The sequence below is a fragment of the Sus scrofa genome, chromosome X (assembly GCF_054392235.1).
Source record: "Sus scrofa isolate SSC_HxYL_T2T_F1_AM1 chromosome X, Sscrofa_HxYL_maternal_Yorkshire_Landrace_v2.0, whole genome shotgun sequence".
NCBI lineage: Eukaryota > Metazoa > Chordata > Mammalia > Artiodactyla > Suidae > Sus > Sus scrofa.
In genome coordinates this window covers 41,482,071-41,508,850 of record NC_139401.1, presented here as the reverse complement: position 1 = coordinate 41,508,850, position 26,780 = coordinate 41,482,071, and the positions used below count along the sequence as shown (strand labels likewise).

Below are 26,780 nucleotides of genomic sequence, written 5' to 3'. Positions count from 1 at the left end.
AGATGTATACATTGAAGTTACAGTTTTTTCCCCCACCCTTTCTTCTGTTGCGACATGAGTATCTAGACATAGTTCTCAATGCTATTCAGCAGGATCTCCTTGTAAATCTATTCTAGGTTGTGTCTGATAAGCCCAAGCTCCCGATCCCTCCCACTCCCTCCCTTTACTTTTTAACATGAGAATTTAAGGTTATAAATTTTTTCTTAAGTACTGCTAAAGACTGCATCTCACATTGTCTTTCAGCTCACATTTCTAATTTTAATTTTGATTTTTTTCTTTGACTCATGAATTATTTAGAAAGTTTTCTAATTTCCAATTATTTGATGTTTCATTAGTTATTTAATTCTATTTTACACATTTTTCCTTACTGATAGAGTAGATCTCCTAGTCTAAGGCCCCATGATAAGCACATTTCCTCTTGGGTAACATTGATCATGTTGTACTACAACTGTGCAGGTGTCTATCTGTCTCCTAAGTAGATGAAAAGTTCCTTGAGGACAGGTTTTGTGCCTTTTATCACTCTAACCCCAGTCCTATCACATGCCAGTGTAAATAGCAAGTGCTTAATAAATTCATGTTGACTGATAAAGTAATGAATGATTGAGTACATTGTTCACTAAATAACTTCAACCCAATTTTAGGTTGTCCAGCTTCTATTTTCCCCCAAAGCGAAACCTAAATTTCTCATTAAATTGTTTTATAGTAACCTAGAAAAAATGTCTTTAAAAATTAAACAAATATATTAAGTTAGTCAAGGTACAGTTAGTAAGCAAGAAATCAATGGCTGGGGAACAAAGAGTAGTGTTTCTTACGGTTCCCCACTTACATTTTTGTCAAATATTACATATACAGTCAAGTAAAACATAGTTTGATGTATCATATGCTTCTGAAAATGAAGCTTCCTCTGCTAGAATTCTCAGATTATTAGATGACACTGCCGTCAGGAATGACCCAGTAGTTTTGAAACATGAAAAGGAAAGCTACCATATCGTTAGGATATTAAAAATATTTTTTTCAATTAGTAGGTTGTTTTCCTATTCATGTATATTCATTTATTAATATATTCATATATATGTATAATTTGTTTTATATACCCTATTGAAAGATGCATATATATACAAAAAATCCTAGTGTCTAAATAGGAATGTTCTAAATAGACAGTAATTAAAGAAATATGGAATTATCTATTTAATTTTATCCTCATGATATTTTATATAATGAAGCATCTATCTTAGGTATTCAGCAAAAATAGGTACAAAGAAAAGCATTATTTTATTCATCAAATGAAGGAAAAAAGCATGATCTTTCAAATAGAGAGATCAAACACTTTTTCACCTATAAACTTCAATCTAACATATACATAAAATTTCAAAAATTCTTATTACATGCAATCATTTCCTTCCAAATTTAAAAATTCTTCCAGGCACCAGTTTCCTCTTTTATGAAGTGTCAAAGCCTTGTGAAATTATTGTGACACAAAACTATTCCCTTCTACTGCTGCAAACAATAAACAACTGTGAGACCTGAATAAGTAATATGAGTCCCTCTAATGATCCACCTCAGTTCCAAGGCAAGAAAGACAGCATGCCAGAGTCATTTGATCCTGGCTCTATTTTAAATATTTTCTGGTAAAATAAATGTTCATTTTGAAATGGGCTTAAATAATACACTAGTTATTAAAATGTGTTTGTGAATGTGTTTGTTGAGGAGACTGAAGTTTCCGTTTTGTGTGTGTGTGTGTGTGTGTGTGTGTGTGTGTGTTCTAGCTCCCTTAGTAGCATTACCAGCAGAAATTCACAAATATTTAATTTTGGCAGTTCATCAGACTCACAAGGACTATCTTCTATTATAAGCCACATGAGTACAAAACATACAACCTATCAATGAATACTTTAGTGAGTAAATGTAATGTAACTAGAATTTCCATAATGTGAATTCATAACACATTTAGTTCACTGGGCTACTCACTACACTTCCTTGTTCCTGCCCCATTGGGCTATAATCAATACTGCCAGGAAACGTAAAAAAATGAGTACAAGTCATTAATACTTTTATGAGTGGTTTAACAATGTGAATAAACTGGATAAATATTTTCAACAAGCATTTATTGAGCACTTGTGGTGTTCCCACCATGGTGAGAAAATAGAATATCTTCCCTTAAAACATTTAAGGTGCAGGTGCAGAAAAAGTCTATGGTTGGACGCCCCATGCTTTTTTGCATGTCATTCTCTTTGCCAGGAACACTTTCTCTGGAACATCCCTATTCATCCTTTAAAACAGGGGTCAAATAGTAAATATTTTAGGCTTTGTGGGCCATGTAATCTCTGTCACAACTACTCAACTCTGCCCTTGTATCTTGAAAGCTGTCATAGACAATATTAAACAAATGGATGTGGCTGGATCCCAATAAAACTATTTACACAAACATGCAGCAAGTCATATACAGCATGAGGACCACAGCTTACTGATCCATGGTTTAAAACCCCCTGTGAATATAGAGAAATGATAGAATTTAAAGGCTAAAACATGGACTCTGGAGCGAGATAGCCTGGTTTCTAATTCTGGCTCTGCCACATATAAGTTGTGTGACCTTGAGCAAGTCATATATGTGTATGGAGCTTTTGTGAGCTGTAAATGAGTTAACAGATTCTAATAAGGTTAGAAAAGTGGAGTTGCCATCATGGCACAGCAGAAATGAATCCGACTAGGAACCATAGGGTTTCGGGTTCGCTCGCTGGCCTTGCTCAGTGAGTTAAGGATCCGGCGTTGCCGTGAGCTGAGGTGTAGGTCACAGATGCAGCTCCGATCTGGTGTTGCTGTGGCTGTGGCATAGGCCGGCAGCAACAGCTCTGAATGGACCCCTAGCCTGGGAACCTCCATATACCGCGGGTGTGGCCCTAAAAAGACAAAAAAGGCAAAAAAAAAAAAAAAAAAGGTTAGAAAAGCATCTGGTACATAATAAGTGCCTAAGTAAGAGTTAGCTGTTACGACTATCTGGCATTCTCTCTATAGTTTCTTATGCCAGATTTAATATATTACTTCTTTAGGCCAGAGATTCAGAAATTAAATAAGGGCTACGATAGAATCAACTTTAATAAAAGGGTTAAAGGGCTTTGGAGTGAGAATACCAATTTTATTTTTTTAACTGAAGTATAGTTGATTTGCAACGTTAATTTCTGCTATACAGCAAACTGATTCAGTTCTATACATATAAATACAATCTTTTTTAACCACTTTTTCCATTATGGTTTATCATAGGACATTGAATATATTCTCTGAGCTACACAGTAGGATCTTGTATCCCCTTCATGTGTAATAGCTTACATCTGATAACCAACCCCAAACTCCCACACCATCCCTTCCTCAGCCCCCTCCCCCTTGGCAATCACAAATTTGTTCTCTCTATCTATGAGTCTGTTTCTGTTTCAGAGATAGGTTCCTCCGTGGCATTTTTTAGGTTCCACATATAAGTGATATCATATGGTATTTGTCTTTCTCTTTCTGACTCTCTTCACTTAATATGTTAATCTCTATATCCATCCATGTTGCTGCAAATGGCATTATTTCATTCTTTTTATGGCTGAGTAGTATTCCATTGTATATATGTACCACATCTTCTTTATCCATCCGTCAATGGACATTTAGGCTGTTTCCATATCTTGGCTATTGTGAATAGTGCTGCTATGAACATAGAGGTGCGTGTATCTTTTTTAATGATACTTTTGCCTGGATATATATTCACAGGAGTGGGATTATTGGATCATATGGTAACTCTATCCTTAGTTTTCTGAGGAACTTCCATATTGTTTTCCATAGTGGCTGCACCAACTTATGTTCCCAGCAACAGTGTAGGAGGGTTCCCATTTCTACACATCCTCTTCAGCATTTATTATTTATAGGCTTAGTAATGATGATTAATGATGATTCTGACTGGTATAAGGTGGTACCTCATTGTAATTTTGGTTTGCATTTCTCTAATAATTAGTGATATTGATCACTTTTTCATATGCCTATTGGCCATCTGTATGTCTTCATTGGATAAACATCTATTTAGGTCTTCTGCCCATTTTTTGATTGGTTGTTTCTTTTTTGTTGTTGAGTTTTATGAGTCGTATGTTTTGGAAATTAAGCCCTTGTCAGTTGCGTCATTTGCAAATATTTTCTACCATTCTCTAGGTTACCTTTTCATTTTGTTTATGGTTTCCTTTGCTGTACAAAGCTTGTAAGTTTGATTAGGTCCCATTTGTTTATTTTTGTTTTTATTTCTATTGCCTTAGGAGACTGACCTAAGAAAACATTGGTACAAAAAATTTATGTCAGAAAATGTTTTGTCTGTAATCTCTTCTAGGAGTTTTAATAATGTCATGTGTTAGTTTAAGTCTTTAAGCCATTTTGAGTTTATTTTTGTGTATGGTGTGAGGGTGTATTCTACTCTAATTGATTTACATGTAGCTGCCCAATTTTCCCAACACCATTTGCTAAAGAGACTATCTTTTTCCCATTGTATATTATTGCCTCCTTTGTCAAAGATTAATTGATCGTAGGTATATGGGTTTATTTCTGGGCTCTCTATTCTGTTCCATTGATCCATATGCCTGTTTTTATGCCAATATGACACTGTTTTAATTACTATAGCTTTGTAGTATTGTCTGAAGTCTGGGAGAGTTATTCCTCCTGTTTTGTTCTTTTTCTTCAGGATTGCTTTGGCAAGAGAATACCCATTTTAATTTAAATAAGGAAAAAGGCAGTCCATTAAGAGAAAGAATGGGATAGAAGCACAGCAATAAGTAACCAGATGCCTACAGTGTGAGATATTACAAAAGGGGAGTAACGGAAAAAAGCATAAAAAGGAGAGAGAATGTTTTAAAATGACCAGGGGAAAGGAAAGGAAAGAGTAAATAACTTTAGTGAATAACGGAGGAGAGAGAAGGATCAAAATTACACCCCTGGAATCTCTTGAATTCCAGGTTTTAATGTAAGGTTGCCAGTTATTCAGGTTGCATGAAGATGCACTTGGCCTCATGGGATGAATGTTGAGTATAAATGTCAAGACTGATATTTGGGTCCTGGAAACCAAGACTTAAACTTCATCAAGATAAAGATAGCTTCAGCTTCTAAAAAGAGTGCCTGGATGGGCAAAGAACTCACAATCGGCTGGGACCAAATTAAGAAGACTAGCCTCTGTTAAGGACCTAAATAGACATTTCTCCAAAGAAGACATACAGATGGCCAGTAGGCACATTAAAAGATGCTCAACATCATAAATTATGAGAGAAATGCAAATCAAAACTAAAATAAAGTATCACCTCACACTGGTCAGGATGGCCATCATCAAAAAGTCCGCAAATAACAAATGCTAGAGAGGGTGTGGAGAAAAGGGAATCCTCCTACACTGTTGGTGGAAATGTAAATTGGTACAACCACTATGGAAAACAGTATAGTGGATTAAGAAGGTGAGATATATATATATACAATAGAATACTACTCATCCATATAAAAGGACACAATAATGCCATTTGCAGCAACATGGATGGACCTAGAGATTATCATACTAAGTGATGTAAGTCAGACAAAGACAAATACAATATGATATCACTTATATGCAGAATATAAAAAATGACACCAAAGAACCAACCTACAAAATAGAAACAGACTCACAGACATGGAGAACAGACTTGTGGTTTCCAAAGGGGAGGGGGAAGAGAGTTGGAATGGACTGGGAGTTTGGGATTAACAGATGCAAACTATTACATTCAGAATGGATAGACAATGAGGTCCTATCCTCAGCACATGAAACCGTATCCAATCTCCTGGGATAGACTGTGATAGAAAATAATATATTAAAAAAAGAACATATATAAAACATAACTCAAATTGACAGTTAATAATTGTATGAAAAACAGGCAAAATGTAAATGAAAATAGCAAAAAAAAAAAAAAAGAGAGAGAGAGAGAGAGCAAGAGAGATACTAACCTCTGCCCTGAGACCCTTATATGAAGTAGATAAGAAGGAATAATGTCTTTTAGTATGATGCTAGATAGTGCCTCTAATATAGTTTCTGTATCAGTTAGGCTAGGTTAGGTAATGGTTCATTAATAAATAACCCTCAATAGAATCCCTGTCACGGCGCAGCAGAAACAAATCTGACTAGGAACCATGAGGTTGCAGGTTCAATCCCTGGCCTCGCTCAGTGGAATAAGTATCTGGCATTGCCATGAACTGTGGTGTAGGTCACAGATACGGCTCGGATCTGGTGTTGCTGTGGCTGTGGCATAGGCTGGCAGCTGTAGATCTGATTTGACCCCTAGCCTGGGAACCTCCATATGCCATGGGTGTGGCCCTAAAAATGAATGAATAAATAAATAAATAAATAACTCTCAAGGAGTTCTTTTGTGGTGCTGTGAGTTAAGGATCCAGCATAGTCACTGCAGTGCTCAGGACACTGCTGTGGTGTGGGTTTGAGCCCTGGCCTGGTAACTTCCACATGCCATGGGCTCAGCCAAAAAACAAACAAACAAACATCAGAAAGGAGAAATAAACAAACTCACACTGAAGTCATATTTTGACACTCCTCTCACAGTAATTGATAAAGTCATTAGACAGAATCAAGAATCAAGGATGTTGCTATGGAATAAACTGTGTATTTCCAAAATCTGTATGTTGAAGTCCTAACCTCCTTTGGAGACAGGGCTTTTAGTAGGTAATTAGGATTAAATGAGTTCATAAATATGGAGTTCATATCCAATTGAATTGGAGGCCTTTTAAGAAAAGGAACAGAGAAGGCTCTTTCTGTCTCTCTTCTCATACACCAAGGAAAGGATATGTGAGCATATAGTGAGAAGGGGGCCACGAACAAGCCAGGAAGAGAGGCTTTCCTCACGGGGAACCAAATTGGCCAGCACCTTGATCTTGGGTTTTCCAGCCTCCAGAACTATGAGAAATAAATTTCTGTTGTTTAAGACACTTAGTCCATCGTATTTTGTTACAGCAGCCTGAGCTAGCTAACATATAGAAGGCCTGAATAGCACTACCTATTCAATTCAACATGACCTAATTGACATTTTTAGAACACTTCACTCAACAGTAAAATAAACACTCTTTTCAAGTACACATGAAACATTCAAGATAGACCATATCCTGGATCAAGAAACAAAGCTTAACCAAATAAAATCAAGTGAAATTGTACAAAGCATATTATCTGACCAAAACAGAACTGAACTAGAAATGAATAACCTAATAAATGACACACTTCAAAATAACTCATGGATAGAAAACATTTTGAGTTAGTTGAAAGCAAATAAAAATACAATATATCAAAATGTGTGGCATGGAGCTGAAGCAGTCTTTAGAAGTAAATTTATAGCATTAATGCTTGTATTAGAAGATAGGTCTCAAATCAATGATCCAAGCTTCAAGCTTAAGAAATAAGAAAAGCACTGAATTCAGAGCCAACAGAAGGAAGGAAACAATAAATTTAAGATCAGTGAATTTGGAAATAGAAAAACTATTCAGAAAAATTAATGTAATCCTTGTAAGAAATGTAAAAGAAATTCTTTGGAATGAAAATTATATCAGAAACTCAGATCTATATAAATAAAGGAAGAATATGAGAAAATGAAGAAGTGAAAGTAAAAAGCAGTTGTCTATACATGTGTGAGTCCAGTTCGTAAATCTCTATTGTGTTTCATTGATCCATTTGTCTATCTTGATGCCAGTACCACACTGACTTGATAACTATAGCCTTATGGTGTCTTAAAATTAGGTAGTGTTAGTACTCCAACTCTGATCTTTTTCAAAGCCGTTTTGCCTATTCTAGGTCCTTTACATTTCTATTTGAATTTCAGAATCAGGTTATCAACATCTACCAAAAAAAACAAAAAAACAAAAAAACAAAAAAAAAACCCTGCTAAGATTTTAATTTGGATGGCATTGAATCTATTAATAAAATTGGAAAGAATTGATATCTTACCAATTTAAGCCTTACAACTCATGAACATAGTATCTCTCTCCATTTATTTAGTTCTTGAATTTCTCACAAAAATGTTTTGAAGTTTCCAGTAGAAAGGTTGTGGTTGGCAGAATTCAAAGATGGCCCCAAGATTAGCACCTCCTGGTATCCATGCTCTGTAGTTTCCTCCCTTTGAGTGTGGAATTTCACTCTTGCAATTAGATTACTAATCAGTTAATTTGGGGGTTAATCAAAAGGGAGATTATTGGGGGTGGGCCTGACTTAATTAGGGGAGTTTATAAAAGAGGATGAAGCACTAGAGAGATGGGCTCCTAATGGCCTCAAAGAAGATGAAAGGTACCATGAGTTCTACTGCTGCAATAGCATTAATTGTCTGTAAGCTGAATGAGCTTATAACAGGCCTCCAAGCATCAGATAAGACCACAGTTTCAGCTGACGCCTTGACTGCAGCCTTGTGAAACCTAAGCAGAGTATTCAGCTAAGCTGTGTCCAGACGCCACAAAAACTGTGAGATAATAAATGAATCAGTGCCTTTCCAGGCTAAAAAAAAAAAATCGATGAAACCAAATCTGATTCTTTAAAAAGTGAAGAGGAGATCAAGCCTACACAATGGTTTCCTTGAGGGGAGACAGGTGGGGCTGGAGACATAGAAAAAGCATTTCTTGAGTCTAGGTTCTGTCACTAACTTTGGTAAGTCTTCTGACATGCTTAGATCAAATTTCCTAATTTCTCAAATATTTGCTTGCCTGCCTTATAAGAGAGATAACATCAATGTCAGTGGTTTGAAGATAGTAATACTTTACAAATCCAAGGCATTATTAATATCCATTAACAATATGCTTACACGTAACAAAAGAATGAAGAATAAGGTTATCAAAATTAACTCAATCTCTGTTTGAAGGGTAGCACAGATTTATCTATTAATGGCATAAATTATCACACTGAATTCAAAACCATCTAACTCCCAAGTGTGCTTGGGTCATTTTTACGCATTCATTTAATAAAATTCTAAAATGAAGTCATACACTTACGCTCTGAATTGGACACTACTGAAATCAATTCAGCAGCTACCCTGAAATAACAAAAGTAGAGACCCTTATGACAATGAAGGTAAAGGTTTCAGTGAGGCCCTCCCTTCCTGTCTTCCAGGATTTAAAATATCTATATCTCCATGGCATTCAAAGGAAAAAGAGTTTTATTTTTCTTCCTTTTCAGCAGTGGCTGGTCAGATCTGAAAACTGTAAACAGTCCTCCAGATGACCTGCAGTCATAGGCAAAGAAAGACAAACACAAAGCCTGTTTCCTGGGACCAGGGTCACGGAGTGCTAGGCTTTGTCAAGAGAGAAGCACTTCAGAAGAAATCAGGGTATTGGTAGATTCTGTCTGAGATGACAGTGAGGCAGTCAAGGAAGAGATTGCTGATGGGGACAAAGGTCCTAGGAATGTCAGGGATAAAAGAGCAGCCTTGTATGCCATCTGCACAGGAAAGTTTTGCTTAGTAAAAGATGACAAATGAGCAGTGTTTGTGCTAACACCCATCAAGACTTACAGAGAAATAAAGCACACAGTCTACAGCAAATATAAGTTATCTAAAGCCTGGGCTACTATCAACTATGCACTCTGATACAAAAGATGATATAGTACAAATGGAAATGTCACCTTTTCTAACAAGTCCAATATTTAGGATTATACTCTTCATTACCAAACAGAGTCAAAATTCATATTTCTTATGGAAGTTCTCAGTTCTAAATGGTAATTTTAATTTTTAATAGAGGCAAAAATGAAATAAACTGTATTTTAAAAATCATAATAGCATCTTAGCATCCTTACAGATTACTCATGAACTCTGAAGCAGATTGGTAAACTTTAAGGAAAGGTTTTTCTATGTTCTACTCTTTATATTTAAGAGAATTAAGCCTGCTTATCATGATTTGGTTATGCCTGTAGTCATCACATCACTTAGCTTAACAAATAAGTTGTGGACAATCTTGGTTTCTTTATCTTTTGCACTTTATTTTACTCTCTAAAATACTTATTATGAACCTTTACAAACACAGAGGAGACAGAATGGCATATAAGTTACCTTAGTATAAATGAAACAGATATTTTGCCATTGTGCCTTTCTTTTTTCCTAAAGTATATTAAGGTAAATGTAGACAACAATGACATTCAACTCTAAATATCTGAGTGAGCATCTGTAAAAAATAGGGACAATTTTCCCACATAACCACAAAACCATTGTCACAACAACAGTATCTACTTTTTGGCCGAAGCATTTTAAGGTAAACTGGAGACACTGTATTTTTTAATCCCCAAATATTTCAGTGTGCATCTCTAAATGATAAAGACATTTCCCCACATAGCCACACTACCATTATCCCTCCTCGTAAAACTAACAAAGACCCTATATTATATAATAATCAGTGAAAATTAGACAATCTTATTTCATCCCTAGTCCATTAGCTGTCCTCCCCATCTAATGCCCCTCCAGTATTTTGATTCAAATCTGAGATGTTTCTATCATGCCATTTGCAAATATCTCAGTGTTTACCTCACAAAAAGCACTGGCAATACCAATATCATATATAAAAATTAACAATAATTTCTTCATATTATCAAATAGTCAATATTAAAATTTCCCTGATTGTCTCATATTTGTATTTTTGCAGTGTGTTGACTGAATGAGAATCCAAATAAGATCTATAACTAGTAGTTGGTTTATTCATTTTAAGTTCTCTTTTATTTCTCTCACCTCTTTTTTTCTTACAATTTTTGTTGAAGAAATTAGTTTGTGAGCCCACAATATTTTCCACAGTCTAGATTTTGCTAATTGTATTTCATGATATTATTTAACTGTCCTCTATATTTCCTATAGATTGGTCGTTAAAGCTAAAGTTTTGATCATATTCAATTTCTCTTTTTTTTTTTTGCAATACTTCTTAATAGGTGGTGTTGCAGGCATCCATTAGAAGGCAAAACAAGATTAATATTTTCTTTTTGTGTGTTTTTAGTAGTCACTGATGATCACTGTCAGGATCCAGTATTTCATTAGAGGTTGCAAAATAGTAGTGTTAAAATTCTATAATTCTTCCTTCTTCAATTATTAGCTAATATGTTTCTCTAATGAAGAACCTTCCCTTATCAATTATTTGATTATTATGATATAACTTTCATGAAGAAAAGGCAAGAAAAATACAGGGTTTCCCTCCATTATATTCTAGTTTTCAAAATACCTGTTTGTTCTCTAATACAGCCAAAGGAAATCCAAAGGTGACTATGAGTTTTACTTTTTAAAAATGGGACCTAATTAAGCTTAAAAGTTTTTGCACAGCAAAGAAAATCATAAACAAAACAAAAAGACAACCCACAGAATGGGAGAAAATATTTGCAAATGAAACAATCGATGAGATTAATCTCCAAAATATATGAAAAATTCATGCAGCTCAATATCAAAAAAATAAACCTAATCAAAAATTGAGCAGAATACTTAAGTAGACATTTCTCCAAAGAAGACATATGGATGGTCAAAAAACACATGAAAAGATGCTCAACATTGCTAATTATTAGAGAAATGCAAATCAAAACTATGATGAGGTATCACCTTACACCAGTCTAAATAGCCATCATTAAAAATAATAAATGCTAGAAAGGGGAACCCTCCTACACTATGTGAGAATGCAAATTGGTACAACCACTGTGGAAAACCATATGGAAGTTCCACAAAAAAACTAAAAATGGAACTACCATATGATATAGCAATCACACTCCTGGGCATATATTTAGACAAAATTTTCATTCAAAAAGATACATGCACCCCTGTGTTCATAGTGGTATTATTTAAAATAACCAAGACAGGGAAGCAGCCTAAGTGTCTATCAACAGAAGAATGGATAAAGAAGATGTGGTACAATACCATGGAATATGACTCAGCCATAAAAAGAATGAAATAATGCCATTTGCAGCAATATAGATGGGCCTAGAGATCATCATACTAAGTGAAGTAAATCAGACAAAGAAAGACACATTTTATGGTATCACTGACATGTGGAATCTAAAAAAAACAAGAGGACACAAATGAACTTATTTGCAGAACAGAAAGAGACTCACAGACTTTGAAAACAAACTTATGGTTACCAAAGGGGACAGGTGGAGGAAGGATGGGGGGTGTGCATATGCACACTGTGGTACATGGAATTATTAGCCAACAGGGATCTGCTGTATAGCACAGGGAAGTCCACTCAACATTCTGTAATAACCTATATGGGAAACACGGAGGTATATAGAATGATTGGCCACGGGGGACCTGCCATATAGCACAAAGAACTCTATGCACTATTCTGTGACAATCTGTGTGGGAAAAGATTCTGTGAGAGAATGGATATTCATATGTGTATGACTGGGTCGCTTTGTTGGACAGCAGAAATTATCACAACCTTGTAAATTAACTACAATTCAATGAAACTTAAAAAGGAAAAAATTAATCTGAAAAAAATAGATGTGTATATATATGTACAACTGAATCACTTTGTTGTACAGCAGAAATGAACACAACATTATAAATCAACTATACTTCACAACACTTTAAAAATAAAAAAATAAGAATTAGTACATGGATTAAATACATATAATTGTTTTGATTCATTGCAACTGTTATTCTTATTGATAATCAAATTACCCTTCTTTTAATAGTTCTTGTGTCCTTTTGACAAGCCCGCAGAAGTCTTTGAAAGATTCCTTGACTCCTACCATAACAGCAAGTTCTGGGTTTATCTTGTACATTTTCTGCTTTGGTATCAGCTATTTCCCCAACGCACCCTGGTTTCTTTTAACGGAAAATCGTACTTAAACACCACAACTTAGGACATCATTGCTACTAGCCTTTGTTTTTAGGCCAGTATTTGAATATCTTTTCAGTATTCAAAGCTTGTTAGATAGATTTTTTTAAGATGAAAAACAACACAAGTTTTTACTGATATTTACATTTCAAATTCAGGAATACAAGGTTTTTACTTAGTCTCGTCTATACTGTTATACCTAAATCTTTTTTTTTTCTTTTCTTTTTTTTTTTTTTTTAGGGCCGCACCTGCAGCATATGGAAGTTCCCAGGCTAGGGGTCCAATCGGAGCTACAGCTGCCAACCTACACCACAGCAACAACAGATCCAAGCCACATCTGTCACCTACACCAGATCCTTAACCCACTGAGCAAGGTCAGGGATGGAACCTGCGTCCTCATGGATACTAGTCAGATTCATTTCCACTGAGCCATGACGGGGGCTCCTATACTTCCTTTTTTAATGCCAAAAATCCAGATTCCAAATACCACCAATATAAATACTCATTTGCTTTATCCCACACTAACACACAACAATGTCAAAATTACAACAACCCCACCAAGATACTTTTACAGTTCTTTCTGTCCTTAGCAATAGCCCTCTAGGAATGTAAAATCAAATTACTGTGTTTAATTGAAATCATATGGAACAGTTCCTCTCTGTATGGTTATTCCAAAACTTTGTTACATAGTTCATTTCAGCTGTTTCACATTGCCTTTCTTATTTTTAAGAATTGCCTTTTAAATTTAATTTTGTATTATAGTTGTGTGGAATAACTACATGTTTCCAAATTCAAATCTATAAAACAAGGTATACTCAGAAAAGTCTCACTTGTCTCTCTTTCATTTTTGTTTCCTGTCCTCCTTCCCCATTGGTAGTCTCTTTCTTAAAATTCTTATGTTTAGGCTTATCCTTCCTTTTTAAAATACGTAAATAAACATAGTAGGAATATACTATATGAATATATAAATTCATAATCCTCTTTTTAAAATAAATAACACACATTTCTCCACCTTGCTTTCTTTTCATAATAAGGTATACTAGGAGCCACTCCTAGCAATAAACTCATTCCTTTTTATTGCTGCATAGTGTTCCCTTGTGTAGATGTATGACAATTTTTCAATTTCCCATTGACAGAATTTGGATTGTTTCCAATCTTTTGCTGCAACGTGTTGTAATGAGTAACCTTGTGGATATGTCTTCCTATAGTTTTTGTCATCTTATTTTTGGGATGGATTCAAAAAATAAATGCAGATGTAATTTTGTTAGAAACGACCAAATTCTCCTTCATAGGTACTATTTTACATCCCCATCAGCAATGCATGAGGGCAAGAACATGTGTTTTATGTGGTAAAAATTTGTGCTAAATTTAGAGAGTAGAGGAAAGGAAAACAAGTTACTCTCTCCAGTTGGGCTCAGAGTTGGAAAATAATCTCCCTTGTTCTTTCCTACAATCCAGTTAGTTTAATACTTTCTGTTGGCAGTCTCTGGGCATTACCCACAATGCCAATAAATTGCTCCTTTTGGTTTTGTAGACAGAGAGCAGTGGGAACTAATTATTTCAAGGGGCTAGAATTGGCCCACCTCAGACCTTCCCAGTGGGACAGGATGTGATACTAGCTGCACAAGCTGCACACAACTTCAATGGCCAGACTCCGACAGGGCAGAAGCCTAGCAGGCGTGCTCTTAGAATGATCACACTAGATAACGGGAGCTGCAGATACACACAGGCAGTAAAATAATGTGCTTTAAATGTCCTCGTCTTTATGTCGCTCTCCTGCTGGGAGACCTATTCGGGACCCTTTCCATCTGTGTTGTCAAAGTCAGGCTTGTCTGCCCCGTGTCCAGGCCCTCTAAACAAATCAGCCTCCGGTCTGTTCTCCCCTGCATGGCTCCTCTGCTCTTGCCAAGCTAGCTGTTTGCCATTAAAGACGTTTTCTGCCTCTGCACATGTGAGAACAGCATTTCTTATCCTAAAGCTGAGCCCTACAGTTTGGCCAGTCCACCCCATTCACCTCTCCCCCAAAGCCAGCCAGGGCCAGACACCACCAGATCCCACTCTTTCCTCGGCAGTTGTTTCATGAACTGCTGGTTGCTGGAGGGCTAATGTCTCCCTACATCCACAAGAAGCTCTACGACAATCAGCACCATATTCTGCATGTTGCATGGGATTAATACATGTTGGAAGCCTAACTACCTAGCATTGAAGTTTATGGCCAAATACACACCAATCTTGGAATTAAATCTAAAACTGCAGAACTGGATTTGGCATCCTGTCTGGGAAGAGTAGCAAATGAAAGATCTTCATACACGCACACAGGAGAGCGTTTCGCCACACACTATAAAGCCAGACTGAAAATACTGGGCTACAGAACGCTTCCTAATCACAGCACTAAGAGGAAAAATAATAAATCTCCCCATCAACACAAGTACGCTGAATTGAGTACCATCTAGTTCATAGGATGATAGCTTACTTTCAAAAAGAAAATTCAAAATTATATGACCAATATAATGAATAATTCTTAAGGAAAATTTATATGCATATATAAGATTTACATTTATACATACTTACCAAAGATATAGATGCAGATGCTAGCTAGCAGTGTTTTCTGAGTGGAATGCTTACAATTTTTTTCTTTATTTACCCTTTTTCTGTATACAGTACAACTTTACAATAAGAATGCATCACTTTCATGATAAGAAAAAAACCTAAAGCATAAAATATTTACCTGAAAAACTGTATGGCATTTGTTTGTCAAATACACTTCAGAGACATAGGTATAATGTGGAAACTTGAACTTGATTAGCATCTAATGCATCCAAAGGAGGAAAGGGAGCTTTGGAAGTGAAAGATTCTAGAAACAACTCAAAAGCGATTGCTGTCTTAATCTTGAGCCAATATTTGAATAGGCATTATTTATAGTCATAATTTTTGAAGATCAAAGCAGCCTTTCCTTCCCCGTTGTCAAAACAAAGAGATGAACTTGCTGAATCCACATTTTAAATACACACAGAGAATGAGCACATGGTACCTTACCTCATCTGTAAGGACATGTCGTTGACTAGAAGAAAGGCGAAGGCAAAGGAGTGTCAGAAATAGAAGCACAGTGTCACTCTTTAATCTCCTGCCTCAATGCTAAGGAGGCGTATGGCCATGCAGACCCTTCCAAAAGCACTTGATGATTCCAGTGTGTTTCTACAAGAAAGAAATGGATTTGGGGAACAAAGAGATTTCAGGAGTGGGCCTTTTTGAAGAATAAACTACCTTTTCCTCTGAAGGCGATAAAGTGGAATGGTGGGAGGCACTGGAAATTACAGGGGTTTCAGTACTGTAGTCAGGTGCTTTTTAATGAGTTGCCCTGGGCAAACATACCTAATCAGCCTCCACTATTCATTCTGCTACTGCCCACATCTTTGCAAATTGGTTCGCATTTTTATGCCTTAATAAGCTAGAAGCACTGGAAACCTTTTTCCATTTTTAATTTTTCAGAACCTACCTAGCCATATGTCCTTTCTAAGGACAACTTGTTCTTGTTTGGGTTATTGGCTCCTTGAAAAGAAACAGGACAGAAACAATTCAGGAGCCATCCCAGTCTTTCCCTTCTCCTTCCACTGTTTTCCATTTCGTTGCCTATCCATCAGAATGAATATCTAGAAAACTTGATGGCTGACTCCAAAGTAGTCACATTTCCTCCTTCTCATGAAAAGATAAAATGCTCTCTAAAACTGACCCTTACCTCCTCCCACCACTGCCCCAACAGATTTCGGCTGCATCTACTCCTAAAGATATTGAATAAGATAGCAGTAGTCTGGAACTTGTTAAGGTTCTAAGAAACTGCTTCCTCTCCTTTATCTCTCATTCCCAACCTACCACTATATATAGTCAGCCCTTACTATAATAATTCTGTGTAACAAACAAGCCTCAAATGTAATCAAACCACATGCATTTATTTCTTATTTACAGTCCATGGGTTGGCTATGGCTCTGCTGGGAATAGCTGGAATAGGCTGAATTTTGCTCCAGACTGTGGGTTGGGTTTGGGTATAATCCATGAGTATCCTTATTCTAGGAGCAGCACTTACTCAAAGCACCCTCTTCTCATGGCAAATGGCAGATATAAGAGACCAGGCCAAACACACAAGCACATTTACTTTGTGTACATGTCTGTATTAGTTTGCTAGGTCTGCCATAACAAAATGCCACAAACCAGGTGACTTCAAACAATAGAAATTTACTTTTTTCATATTTCTGAAGGCTGGAAGTCCAAAATCAAGGTGTTGGCAGGGCTATCCTCTCTCTGAAGGCTCTAGGCAAAAATCCTTCCTTGCCTCTTTTGAGCTTCTGGTGGCTCCCGGTAATCTTGAGTGTTCCTTGGCTTGCAGCTGCAGCCCTCTAATCTCTGCCTCCATCATCACATGGCCTTCTTCCTTGTGTGCATCTCTGTAACCAAACCTCCCTTTCCTTTCTCTTATAAAGTCAACAAGCATTAAATTTAGGGCCCACCCTAATCCAGTATAACCTTTTCTTAATTTGACTATATCTGCAAAGATGCTGTTTCCACGAATCCGACTAGGAACCATGAGGTTGCGGGTTTGGTTCCTTCCCTTGCTCAGTGGGTTAACGATCTGGCGTTGCCATGAGCTGTGGCGTAGGTTGCAGACGCGGCTCGGATCCTGCATTGCTGTGGCTCTGGCATAGGCCAGGGGCTACAGCTCTGATTTGACCCCTAGCCTGGGAACCTGCATATGCCATGGGAGCGGCCCAAAGAAATAGCAAAAAGACCAAAATAATAATAATAATAATAATACAGTATGTTGGCTACCAAATTCCAGCTGTAGAAGAGGCTTCAGGGCTAGCTGATCAAGGATAACAGTAAAGACACATTTTACTTACATCTTTCCATTCTGATACCGACACTGCTTCATCCTAAGCCTGATTCCCATTGTGGCTATAGTACGCCCCTATAAGAACTAGGGCTAAATGGCTACTCATTCACATCCAATGAGAGGCTGACTTCCTGTAACTATGCTTCATAGCATGAAAAGTTGCATTCCCAAACACTCTCAGAGAAATTTTTTTTGTTTCTCACTGGACCAAATTGATTTGGGTCAGACTATTTACAAACTAGGGCAGAAATGACTGGATTAGACTAATTAGAACTCCAAGGCAGGGGTCAACCAGCATCCCCTAAGGCATATGGGCCATGTGTGGGAGTGAATGACACCTGAATAACATAAGGATTTAGTTAGGAATCAAAAAGGAGGGGACAGGTGCCCAGATGACAATCAACATTTCCTGCTACAACTGGTGCAGATTCTAGGAGGTGGGTACCTTGGGTGGGGATAGGGTCATTCTGCTCACCAGGGAAGAACACTTCCCACTGGAACAGAACACACTGGCATTCCATTTATGCATCTGCCTCCTGGGATTTGTTTCCTTTAATCAACTCCCATATATTAGAACCGGGTCTGACAAAGGTGAAGGCCAAACCCAAACATTGGACCAAGTTACATTCACTCAGGTTAAGCTTCTACTCCCCATTATGCTCTCTTCAGTCTACAACACCATGAATTAACTCAATCTGAATAAGAAGAAAAAGAAAATGCAAAAATCTTGATTGTGCAGTATGTATTAACAAACTGCAGCCACAAATATCCAACCACAAAATGAGAGATTCATAAGCCAACACTGATAGCAAATTCTCATGTATTTTGCTTATTCTATCAGCAACTTCTTTATACAAAATTTAAATTTCTTTCCTCCACTTTAAACTTATTTCCTCTTGCTTTTTTTCTGAAAGTATTATCAAACAGATTACGTACTGTCATCTATATCACATATGTACAAAAGTTCCCACGAAGAGAAAAGGATTCAGTCCCACATCAATAATTGGGCTCTCAAAATCCCTTCCAAGCCTAAAAGCCTATGAAACAGTGTTACCTTGATTATTAAGACAAGTAAACCTGAAATATCCTAAAGTATAAATGTCAAACATTGAGTCCATGGGCCAGCTTCAGCCTGCAGAAGGTCATCATTCAATGACACAACTCTCATTGTAAATAGCTTTACTTCGGTTGGCATTTTTTTTTGTGAGATATTAGTTCAGCCCACCAGGATTTTCATGAGGGGAAATTGGTCCATGAATAAACTTGATATGACACTCTTATCCTGAGGAAACAAAATGGCATTTTTAAGAATGCAAGATTAATGCACTAAATGACTATTATTTACCCCAAACTAAGCCTTTGGAAGTTCCAGAAAAACTGATGCATCAACTGTCAGAAGCTGCAAAATATCAAAGGCAACATACACATTGCAACTCAGTGCTGTCTGTGTGTGTGTGTGTGTGTGTGTGTGTGTGTGTGTGTGTGTGTGTGTCTTAAACATCAGAATCCTCCAAACAAATCACATTTGCACATTGAGCAACATGGTATTCTGGTCCTGAATTTCTCAATCTGCTTTTTATACACTGTTACTCATAGCTTTTCCTGAGACTCTTCTAAGTTAAGGCAAGCTTTTTCGAGAACCAATTCAAATTGAAGACTGATTTTTGCATGATGTCATCAAAAGGTGATGTCACTTTCTTTTCTTTCCCTTGTCTCAAGAAAAATGGATACTAAAGTTGGACTTATTTCACCTTTAACACACAGACAATGTCTATAGACACAATCTCTATAGACACAACCTGAAGTTACCAGTTAAACTGTCAGTAGAACCCTGGATAAACTTTGAGGGATAGGCTTCGTAACTCCCATGGGAAATTATTCATATTTTCAATTCTCTTTTAGATAATATTATAGTGATTATTATTACCAGTCATACTAAAATATGCCCTTTTACTTTATTTATAGGGAGCCAATCAAAATTTCCAAGTAAAAATTCAAAGGAAGTTTTGTTCATGATAAAATCCAAACCTTACCCCTAAACTCTTTAGTTATAAGCAGCGTCTATTTTTTATGAATAGATAGGACTGTGTCAAGATCAGGAGAAATTTTTCTGGAAAGAATTCTCCTCACCCACACCCTACAGTGAGCCTTAGAAGTATGGGGGGAAAACTTGCCCTTTCTCCCACCAAGGCCTGTATTAGTCACCTACTGCTGAAATAAAGCTACATAAGAAATCACCCCAAACTCAGTGGCTTAAAACAATAATCATATACTTCTGACTCATAGGTCTCTGGATTGTCTGTGGTTGTGCTTGTCTTTGCTGAGATTAGCTGGCCTTGGCTCCAGGCTGTGCGATGAATCAAGTCTGTTTCATCAGTATTTACACAGGCCATGTTTTTCTTGTGGCAGCAGCAGAAGCCCAAGAGGAACCAATAGAAACATGCCATATCTCTTAAGGCCTTGGCTCAGAACTGGCACATTGAAACTTCTGTCCACATTTCCTTGGGCAAAGCCAGTCACATGGCAAAGATCAACATTAACAAGATGTTTAAATGTAGTCCACTCATACTAGACCATGAAAAGGGTAGAGAGGGAAGGAAAGAGTATACCAAGGAATTTACCAAGATTGAGGGCTCTACTCCAGAGAGCCCAATGTATCCGGTCACTTCTATGCAACCTTTGGCGAATATAACCAAAATGTCTATCAACAGATGACAGATAAACCAAATGCAGTGTATATGTACAGTGTGGTATCATTAAAAAGGAAGAGAGTTCTGATACCTGTTACGACATGGATGAACCTTGACAACATTATGCTAAGTTAAAGAAGCTAGATGCAAAAGGACAAAATTATATGATTCTATTTATATGAGGTCCCTAGAATAGGCAAATTCATAGAGACAGAAAGTAAAATTGTGGTTGCCAGGGGAGATGTGAAAATGGAGAGTTATTATTCGATGAGTACACAGTTTCTGTTTAGGATGATGAAAAAGCCCTTGAGATGAGGAGTGGTGATGTTTGCACAACAATGCGAATGTAGTCAGTACCAATCAATTGTACACATAAAAAAATGGTTAAAATGGTCATTTTTTTGGCCATGCCCATGGAATGTAGAAGTTCCTGGGCCAGGGATGGAGCCCACAATGCAACAGTGACCCAAGACCCTGCAGTGACAACTCTGGATCCTTAATCCACTGCACCACAAGAGAACTCCCTTAAAATGGCAATTTTTATGTTATAAATACTTTACCACAAAAAAGAAGACTGTGAATAAGAGTAGTTAACACTCCTAGAAGAGAACATAGGCAAAACACTCTCTGACATCAACATCATGAATATTTTCTCAGGACAGTCTCCCAAAGCAATAGAAATTAGAGCAAAAATAAACCCATGGGACCTCATCAAACTGAAAAGCTTTTGCACAGCAAAGGAAACCCAAAAGAAAACAAAAAGACAACTTACAGAATGGGAGAAAATAGTTTCAAATGATGCAACGGACAAGGGCTAAATCTCTAGCATATATAAGCAACTTAGACAACTCAACAGCAAAAAAGCCAATCACCCAATGGAAAAATGGGCAAAAGACCTGAATAGACTGTTCTCCAAGGAAGATATACAGATGGCCAGCAAACACATGAGAAAATGCTCAACATTGCTGATTATGAGAGAAATGCAAATCAAAACTACCATGAGATACCACCTCACACCAGTCACAATGGCCATCTTCATAAGTCCACAAATAACAAGTGCTGGAGGGGCTGTGGAGAAAAGGGAACCCTCCTGCACTGCTGGTGGGAATGTAAACTGGTACAGCCACTATGGAGAACAGTTTGGAGATACCTCAGAAACCTATACATAGAACTTCCATATGACCCTGCAATCCCACTCTTGGGCATCTATCCGGACAAAACTCTACTTAAAAGAGACACATGCACCCGCATGTTCATTGCAGCACTATTCACAATAGCCAGGACATGGAAACAACCCAAATGTCCATCGACAGAGGATTGGATTCGGAAGAGGTGGTATATATACACAATGGAATACTACTCAGCCATAAAAAAGAACGACATAACGCCATTTGCAGCAACATGGATGGAACTAGAGACTCTCGTACTGAGTGAAATGAGTCAGAAAGACAAAGACAAATACCATATGATATCACTTATAACTGGAATCTAATATCCAGCACAAATGAACATCTCCTCAGAAAAGAAAATCATGGACTTGGAGAAGAGACTTGTGGCTGCCTGATGGGAGGGGGAGGGAGTGGGAGGGATTGGGAGCTTGGGCTTATCAGACACAACCTAGAATAGATTTACAAGGAGATCCTGCTGAGTAGCATTGAGAACTATGTCTAGATATTTATATTGCAAGAGAACAATGGGTGAGGGAAAAAATGTATACATGTAAGAATAACTTGATTCCCACGCTGTACAGTGGGAAAAAATAATAATAATAAAAAATTTTTAAAAAATAAAATAAAATTTCTCACAAGTCAAAAAAAAAAAAGAGTAGTTAACATATTTGTGGCAGCAAACAATAAGATCACAACTGAATTAGTCCATTTTATCCTCACAACTATCTTAGGGTAGGATTCATTCTCATCCAGGAAGAGACCACATGCTAAAGAGGCTGCTTGAAGGAATAGCCAAAACATAGAAAGAAGCCCACATCTTTCCCTTCACACCTGAGTAAAAAAGGTCAGAGTTGGCAATGACTTTGAGTTAAGGTGTACTTTAGTACTACTCAGCCTATAGTTACATGTCTAAGACATTCAGTGTCACCTTTGCCAATAAGGTTACATTTGCTCAAGTTCTGTATGCTAATAGACACCAGATTGACCTACACAACTCTAAGATGTTATTGTTTTACTATGTAACTCAAGTCTTAAAAAGGAATTTTACTGGAGGTATAATCAGTTGAACAAAAGACACTGTACTTTATTAATCTATTATTGTTTTGTTTTGTTTTTTCTTTTTTGGCCACCCCAAGGCATATGGAATTCCCAGGCCAAGGATCAGATGCAAGCCACAATTGCGACCTGTATCACAGCTGCAGCAATGCCAGATCCTTTTAACTCACTATTCTGGGCCAGGGATCGGATCTGAGTCCTGGTGGTGCAGAGACACAACCAATCCCATTGTGCCACAGCAGGAACTCCAGTACTTTATTAATCTAAGGATCACTTTTCAAGTCACCAAGAAATTGGCATTTTCCTCAAAAAAGAAAGAGTCCTGTTGAATTTTTCCCTCTACTTCAGTACTGAGGCTATTAGTAAGCATTTTGTGTTACCTTTTAGATCTCAGCCTCACTGATTCGCCAAAAAGCATCTTTGATACAGGAACAATGTCAGTGCTTGATGTTCTTGGGGATGGTTCTGTAGATGCTTCTCTATTTAAAGGGCTGCTGTTTAATTCTAAGAGACTATAATTCAAGGCCAGAAAGTGTAACTCCATCCTTAGTGATACTTGAAGGAAATGGAAGACATTCTTAAGCAAAAGGAAAGTAAGAAAAGAGGGGAAAATCACTTGGATTTTCACATGAGCTCGACCTCATTCAGCCGTCGCTTGAGAGCTTTCCGCTAAGAAACAGCAGGGCAATCTTTCTATCCTCTGTCTTTTTCATAACAAACACTGATGAAACTTTAAACTAATTCCTAAATACACTGTACTGCAGGTCTGCAAATTGAATGAGTGCTTCATTATTCAGTTATGTAAACCAATATGCCAACAGATACCTGAAAAACACAATAGCAGTATAAATCATAAGTAGATTTGATGCTATCTTATGAATGCCTGGAATAGATTTTATTTAGTATACTATGAAAGAGTACCTGTCTTCATTAGAGAGAGAGAGAGGTCCTGGCACTGATATCTTGATGCACTGCTAAATGCTCTCCGCTTTCCTTACCTTCCATCTCCACCCTTCTCTACTCAGACTGCAGCATGAAACCTTAAAAGATCCCAGGGTTTCCTCCCATAACAACAATCAACAAATTCCAAATATTTCTGTAGTTGCATTCAACATTATAGTTCAAATGTAAATGCCACAGGGTAAGAGAGAAGCTGTATATAGGAGGACATGATCTTAGTAATAGCATTTGACTGCTTACTATGTCAAGTACTGTTCTAAGTACTTGAAAGCTGCTAAGTCACTGAATCATCACAAAGGTAGATACTACTCCTACCTGGATTGTACAAAGAAACCAAGGTATAGAGAAGTTAGGTAGCTTGCCTAAGGCCACAGGGCTACTAAGAGCACAGCTGGAATGCAAACCCAGGCAGTCTGGAGCCCTGTTCTAACCTCCATGCCACACTTCATGTCTAAGGAGCACAGTATTCTATAAGCTACCCACCCTGTCTGTTCAGCCGTGAAGCACAGCTTTATCCAGTGGGAGGAATTATTACACAGTCAGCATTCTCAAACCAATAATTCCTGTTACCATTATATCCCAAGTCAGCACTTTAGAATTACATATATAAAACACTTCATCACCCATAAAATGGAGGAGAAATCCATGACAACATCAGTAACTTGGTTTGTGGTCAACTACCTTATGAACATGGCCATTCACTCTGAGTATTAACTGAAATAGGAGGAAAACACTTAAAAGGGAGCTATGGTTTCTTAATGTTTTCATGAAATCTCTCAAATTCTCTTTTAATTAACAGTCTCAGACCAAACATGAATATGAAAAACACCTATTTGAGTTCTTCCATAGTCAATAATTCCTTTGATTCACTGAACATAGAGAAAGCTGGAATGGTTGAATAAAGGATAAATAACTTTATAAAGCAACTTTTAACCATTAAACAGCTTAAATTTAAAGCAAATGTCCAGTAGATCATATTTCTATAAGATTTCAAAATCCCCAGTAATACTCTTTGAATTCACATTACTCAACTTCAAATTGTAATCTATGTAAAACTTTCAGTGTTATCCTTATGTTTCTTTCTTTTTGTAGGGGGGTATTGGTCACACCCACGGCATGTGAAAGTTCCCAGGCCAGGATTGCACCCACACCACAGCAGCGACCCGAGCAGTGACAATGCTGGATCCTTAATCCACTATGCCACAAGACAACCCCCAACTCATTATGTTTTAAATAAAGATTTATATTTTTAATTTTACATTTATGGAAAAGAAAATATATATGAATATTTTAACAAAGTTTTACTAGAAAGATCCTTTATAACATAATACTAATATTTATTCTTATACTAGTAACTAAAATTTAGTGAGCATTAGTGTGCCTGCCAGTCATTGGGCTAAATACATTTTTTTTTTTTTAAAGATATTTATTTATTTTTTTTTTTAATTTTTTTTTTTTGTCTTTTTTGTTGTTGTTGTTGTTGTTGCTGCTATTTCTTGGGCCGCTCCCGCGGCATATGGAGGTTCCCAGGCCAGGGGTTGAATCGGAGCTGGAGCCACCGGCCTGCGCCAGAACCACAGCAACGCGGGATCCGAGCCGCGTCTGCAACCTACACCACAGCTCACGGCAACGCCGGATCGTTAACCCACTGAGCAAGGCCAGGGACCGAACCCGCAACCTCATGGTTCCTAGTCGGATTCGTTAACCACTGCGCCACGACGGGAACTCCGCTAAATACATTTTGTACATGATTCACATATACTTTTGAATGAGGCATTATTTTCTTCATTTTATATATGGAGGAACAACGTGTTTGAAAAGTTGAGTCATTTTCTCAAAGGTCTTTGCAATCACATCATGGAAAGAGCCAGGATTCAATTCTATGTCTAGTACCTCCAAAGACCCAGATATTAAACACTAGTTATACTACCTCAGAAGCCATAAGAGAAAGATGTGATTAATTTATGTAAAAATTAAATATTTCTACAGACTCCCATAAATCAATAACAAAATGAAAAAAGAAAACACAAGCTGAAAAAAACCGTGAAACATATATATCAAAGAATCGATGTCCTTTACATATAAAGGGATTCACACAAATCAACTTTAAAAATAAGCAAAAGGAAAAAAAAGTTCAAATGGCAACAATGGCAAATTTATTCATGGAAAATTTTTCACCTAAAATAAAGGTATAAATTATACTAATTTATCACTTTTATCTCATAAGATTATCAAAGATTCCAAGGATTGATATACCAAGTATTGTTACAGATATGAAGAAATGAACATTCTTGAACACTGCTAAAATAGTATATGGAACAACCATGAACATACGAGAAACAAACAATTTATCTAGATCTAGTTTATGGTTTTAGCATGTCATTTAAAGAATATGCTTCATGTGAAAAACAGCAAATTATGTCATAGACACAGTATGATTCTCTATCAATTTTGAGAGTGGGGAAAAAAAGCTATTTTTTAAGCATAGAAAAATTCTGAAATGCTCTAAGTCAAAATGTTAATAAACATTGTGGAGTTCCCATCATGGCTCACTGGAAACGAATGTGACTAGCACCCATGAGGACACAGGTTAGATCTCTGGCCTCACTCCGTGGGTTAAGGATTCAGTGTGGCCCTGAGCTGTGGTGTAGGTTGCAGGTGCAGCTCAGATCCCATGTTGCTATGGCTGTGGCGCAGGCCAGCGGCTACAGCTCTGATTCGACCCCTAGCCAGGGAACCTTCATAGACCACGGGTGCAGCCCTAAAATAATGTTTTTTAAGTTGTTTATTTGGGGGTTAATGGGATGACATTTTCTTTTATTTATTTTTCAATGTTATGTAAATTTTTTAATATTATGAACTAATTTTATAATTACACACACACACACCCCCCAGTCAATTTAGCTACTGAGGCATTTTTCATTTTACCCACTCTTGGAGCTGTCAGTTCAAACTAATTCCACATTCTTTCTTGCCCTGATGCTTTTGGGTGGCAATGTGCCCAGTCCCAGGGATGAAAAATGATGAATCCAGGCCATCCATGGAAATTTCATTTCCCTTTGCTAGTAATTGATGTAGGGGTAGTCATGTGACCCAGTTCTGGCCAATGAGACATAGATGAAGTTTGTTGATAGCTATGTAGGTTAAGATTTCTCCCTACAAGAGAATGGCAAACACAGAAAGCACTTTAGTTACTTGTACCTCCCCCACTTGCCT

At 37.1% G+C, this 26,780-nt stretch overlaps 1 protein-coding gene and 1 pseudogene across 8 annotated transcripts in view; one reads left to right on the top strand and one right to left on the bottom strand.

Annotated features, from left to right (window-relative positions):
• The window catches only part of LOC146394562 (uncharacterized), a 965,202-nt gene that overhangs the window by 599,982 nt on the left and 338,440 nt on the right, over positions 1-26,780 (bottom strand). For 5 of the 8 annotated variants that reach the window (XR_014835329.1, XR_014835331.1, XR_014835330.1 and 2 more), the window contains one exon: positions 15,841-15,999. The exons of 2 other annotated variants lie outside the window; for them this stretch is intronic. The gene's annotated coding sequence lies outside the window, so the exon portion shown is untranslated. Of the gene's footprint in view, positions 1-13,648; positions 16,000-26,780 lie in introns of those variants that run through there. One more of the 8 variants, XM_085007854.1, reaches the window with a different exon arrangement.
• The window catches only part of LOC100517987 (small ribosomal subunit protein uS15m pseudogene), a 199,955-nt pseudogene that overhangs the window by 117,952 nt on the left and 55,223 nt on the right, over positions 1-26,780 (top strand).